The sequence below is a fragment of the Gymnoscopelus braueri genome (genome assembly GCF_963280865.1).
Source record: "Gymnoscopelus braueri genome assembly, chromosome: 7".
NCBI lineage: Eukaryota > Metazoa > Chordata > Actinopteri > Myctophiformes > Myctophidae > Gymnoscopelus > Gymnoscopelus braueri.
The window spans coordinates 55,492,576-55,497,575 of NC_137608.1; the positions used below are offsets into that span (position 1 = coordinate 55,492,576).

Here is a 5,000-nt window from a genome sequence, read left to right on the forward strand (position 1 = left end):
AAGAGGAGAGAGAAAACGAAAAAGACCATTAATGCATCAAAAGCAATCGACAAACTATACTATAACAAGACATGAGTAGTCATGTATACCACCTTGCTTTCAGACCCCCCCCCCCCCCCCCCGGTCTAAAGTCGGCAAAAATGTTCTCTGTCTGTCTGCCTACAACACAGAGGAGGTGTAAAGTAACTAAGTACATTGACTCAAGTACTTTTCTTTAATTTGGTCCTATATATTACTATTACTCTGTGCCACGGTGATTTGAACCGACGGCAGGCGTGTGTAGTAGGCATAGAGGCAAGTACCCCTAGAGGCGAGAGGCGTGTCTAATACCATAGCTTGGGACGACGACACCGCCCGTTCAGAGTATGGGAAAGTGGGAAAGTATCCCCATTGGCTTAAAGGACAGCCAATGATTGAAAACATGTCGCGAATATGTCGAACACATGGATGACTAGTAGGTCAGTCTCTTCTAAGACCAGCCAAAAAGAACAGATCTACAAAAACCAGCAGCGTTGCGTTGTTAGTTTGTAGATACACGCGTCACGTGTTGTTCTGTGTCTCTACCAGTGGTGGAAAAAGTAAGTAAAAGTATCAATACCACAATGAAGAAATACTCTGTTACAAGTAAAAGTCTATTGTTCAACATTTACCTGAGTAAAAGGTCTTTACACAGCGGGGGTGACGCGACACGAATAAACGACCCGAAAATGTGACGCGTCTGTCACCTTGTTGCTGGCCTTCTCCAGGGCGCCACCATTGCCTCTTACAGGGGGCGCCGTTGAGTTTTTCTCTGTGTGCTGCTTCATTCAATATCTGTTCACCTCTTCCCTAGTAGGCTACTGCAGGTGTAAATCAGTGTGTTGCCAGATTTTTCAAAAGAAACAAGCGGCCATGTCTATGAAAACAAGCCCAAAAGAAGCAACAAGGCTCAGTTTTACCACATTGCTATTTGAAAATATCAGATCAACAAGCTCACAATGTGTCACATCACAACATGTTGTGAGCTTGTAGTTCTGCCATTTTCAAAAAATATTGGGGAAAAAAGTAAAATATTTTGAATATTTTTGAAACATTTTAACACACATATTGTATGGGGTTCCCTGGCACCACATATTTTCAGATGTGGGTCTGCAACTCTGCTGACAAATATGTGAAAAATGTGACTGATCCGTCTTGATCACTTGACTAAAGAGATAATATGTACCGATTTGCGTGATGTTTGGACAACATTTGTAGGAGTAATATTTTTTTTTAAAGCATTTTGCGCAACCTCCTGCTTACTATAATAGGGCAATGTTAAAAGGGTGGCATTTGTTCCTCAACGTAGTGCAAATGTGCGTGCAACGTTTTACCGCAATCGGACACTGCGTTCATGATTTGCTGCATTTTGTTCAAAACTGGCCACTCCTGCAAACTTTAGATCTTAGCCAATCAGGATGGAATATGAAAAATCTAACGGATCCATCTTGATCACATGACTATAAAGATCATGTGTACTCTGAAGGAGTAATATCCAAAAGTTTGTTTTACAATGATCTTGAACGCTACCTTCAGGTAGGACATGGAAAGGACACATGGTTCAGCACACCTGGGGAAAAACACATTTGGTGAAAGTGGAGGTTGGCTTCTCTTGTATTTTCTCTTAACAGACAGTTAAGATAAAATGCTGTATGAGTGAAATGTAAGAAAACATGAGGCCCAATTATGTTTCTTATTCCTTTATTGATATTGTGACATTCCATTCAAACCAAGCAAATTAAAGCCAAAATCTAACATCTGAACTTCAAACCATTCATGATCACAGGGCCGTCAATTGGGTATGGCAAGGTAGGACAGGTGCCCTACCTTGGCTCCAAAAAATAAAAGGATTATTAAAAAATATATATATATATTGTTTTAATCGTGAATAGTAACCTAATACAGGTGTAAGACCATTGTGTTATAGGTATACTGCATAGTTTTCTATGCATTTGGGTGGTTTTTAATGTTTTGGGGGACGCGCTGCTTTGCTATCCTGGGCGCGCAGCTTTGCCGCGCGCCCAGGATAGGTGTCCCTTATTTTAATATCTGGGAGTTGGCAAGTTTGGCAACCCTAACCTTGCCATACCTTAGCTTTTGCTGAACTGACGGCACTGCATGATCAGGGGTGCAGATCCCAGGGGGGAAGGAGGGGACATGTCTGACATGTTCCTCCAATAAAGTGTTTTTAAATAAATAATATCATTCAAAATCTATATTGAATAGAAGCTGATTCCACTTTTGAAATCATTCTCACATACAGTAAACACAATACTTTGTGAAGGTTTTGTTTATGACACCCGTGTGTCCTGATCATCAACAACTGACACATAAATGAATCCACAAGCTTCATCATCCTCATCATCTTCATCACTTGTCCACAGAGCTGTTAACTAGTTTAATGAGTGAAGTTCAGCCAATATGAACGGATAGAAACACAACAGTGGAGCTGAAAAACGGAAAGATAAATAATACTGACCAAGGAATATCTAAACTGTCTGAATTAGACACATATTGTGTGTGTGTGTGTGTGTGTGTGTGTGTGTGTGTGTGTGTGTGTGTGTGTGTGTGTGTGTGTGTGTGTGTGTGTGTGTGTGTGTGTGTGTGTGTGTGTGTGTGTGTGTGTGTGTGTAGTGCTGTGTTGTCTGTTTTAACTCATCAACATTAAATCAGATAAAGAGACAAACCTAAACATTGTAAATATCATTAACTCAGTGTGTCCTGTCAGACCCCCTGCTGGGCAGAGGTCATCTGACTGTTTAGTTTAGATTTATCAAATCATTTGAATTCAAATACATTTATTGGACTATTTATGTTTAGTTATGCTGCAGGAACACATTGTAAACAAGTGTTTCATTAAGCTTTAATGTGTTATTCTGGGTTTAAGTTTAAGTTGTTGCTCGTACATCTTTTACCAAAATCTAATCTCAAATGATGTGAATTAATGTGAAAGAATGAATGTTTGTAAAACCTGCAGTTAAACATGTGTTCATGTTCATGTGTTTGTAGTTAAATCATGTGATGTCAACCTCTAATGGATTATTTACATCATAACATTATAGTTTGTTTCATGCATTGAACATGGATTTGGTGTTTTGTTTTTTATACCAAATGTCACACAAACTGTAATCATTGTGAACATTATTAGTTAGTTTAAAATCCTAGTGTTAACTCTATGTTGGGGATGTTATTGATGAGAAGATTCCTTGTTTGTGGTTCCCTCCTAAGTTGTAATGAGATCTGCTCCCCTGCTCATGATTACATATAAATCATTACTTAATATACATGATTGCATGTCATCAGTGTTTCATATTAATTTCATAGACTGTGGCGGACCGACATTGTCTAATTTGGTTGGACGAGGGTCCACCCATCACCTCAGACCACCCTAGAGGGTCCAGGTCCACCCATCACCTCAGACCACCCTAGAGGGTCCAGGTCCACCCATCACAGGGAAACTGTGATGTATAATGATCGTAACACATTAATTATCACACATTATAAATGATTACATAATAAATGACTTATGGTCAATTATAAAATAGTAAAACCTTTTTCACAAACATGGCTGACTGACTTCCATTCAGATGGATATTAATATTAATGTTATGAAGAACTCTGATTGTGTGTTTGATCATCCTCCTATAATTCCACAAACCTCTGAGAGCAAAAACCTCTGAGAGCAAAAATGTGTGCCCGGTTCTTCTCACTGCCTGGAGCAAAATTGATCTGATTTTGCACACAGCCATTGCCCATTACCATCTGAACACAACTGCAAAGCCCTTTTTTAATTTCAACAAATCTCAGCTTATTATTAGCGTTTATGTGTCAAACAATGGGAGATCACACTGCACAGGGTTGCCACGTTTCGCGCGAGAAACAAGCAGCAAGGTCTATGAAAACAAGCCCAAACGAAGCGCAACCTACAAGCAACAAGGTCAACGAAAAGAAGGCCACACGAAGCTCCTTCACACATAGGCTATACATTGCCTCTTGGAAAACTTGCACTTGCACTTTCACAACCAACGCCAAAAACACACTACCACCAATATTCACCCTAAACCGCATACAATAGGCGAACATGGCAACACCAACGTCTGCCCTCCGCCAGGGAGCCACAACAGGGCGCGCGACAGGACGTGCAATAACCCCACGTTTGCAACTACTTTCGCCTGCGCACTTCACCGGGTATGGTCTAGTTTATTTAATGTTTCAATGTAGTTTATTACACGGCTTGCTTGAATGCTTGATTCTGATTGGTCACTCATTGAATTCAGCGGTCTTCTTTTGATTAATGACCTCTGAACTCAATAACAGACTGTTGTCTAATCAAAGACTCATAAATAATCAATACAGTAACTGAATATTGATTCTATTTTATCAACACTTCCCCTTGTTTTCTGAGGCGACCGTGTTGCTCTGGACACACCTGGCATAAATGAATGAAATACTTTCATTATCGTAAGCAATGAAATCCTTAGTTTTGTTACTTTTGGGTTGATTTATTTATTTCTTTATTAAGTAGCCGTGTAATAAGCAGGATAATCAATGGGGAGCTGGTTATTATTGAGAAATAAAGCCCTTCAGGGTGATAAAGACCCTCTGCTATCGGGTCTAATCACCTTGTCTGGGTTTATTTCTCAATAATGACCGGCTCCGATGATTATCACTTTGTGTAGAACTCAGTACAAGTGTTGTCACTGACATGTTATGTTTGTGTTTTCTGACCACAGACACTATAACAGTTATTTGATGAATCTCCCACACTAATTATCCTTAGCATTTTGTTTAAAAGACACATCTGTTAAAAAGCTTGATGATGTCATCATTGTGCTGCTGTTATGACTATTTAAAAGCTTGATGATGTCATCATTGTGCTGCTGTTATGACTATTTAAAAGCTTGATGATGTCATCATTGTGCTGCTGTTATGACCATAGACATATAAAGGTAGACGCCTCATTCGGCTCTGAAGCGTCTGTA

General features: G+C 39.6%; 2 protein-coding genes across 4 annotated transcripts in view; both read right to left on the minus strand.

Moving 5' to 3' along the window:
* The window catches only part of LOC308089520 (H-2 class II histocompatibility antigen, E-S beta chain-like), a 56,571-nt gene that overhangs the window by 35,792 nt on the left and 15,779 nt on the right, over nucleotides 1-5,000 (minus strand). The gene's annotated exons all lie outside the window — the stretch shown is intronic.
* The window catches only part of LOC308089524 (H-2 class II histocompatibility antigen, E-S beta chain-like), a 136,599-nt gene continuing 133,301 nt past the window's right edge, over nucleotides 1,703-5,000 (minus strand). For both annotated transcript variants that reach the window (XM_080434303.1, XM_080434302.1), the window contains one exon: nucleotides 1,703-5,000. This exon is cut by the window's right edge and continues 490 nt beyond it. The gene's annotated coding sequence lies outside the window, so the exon portion shown is untranslated.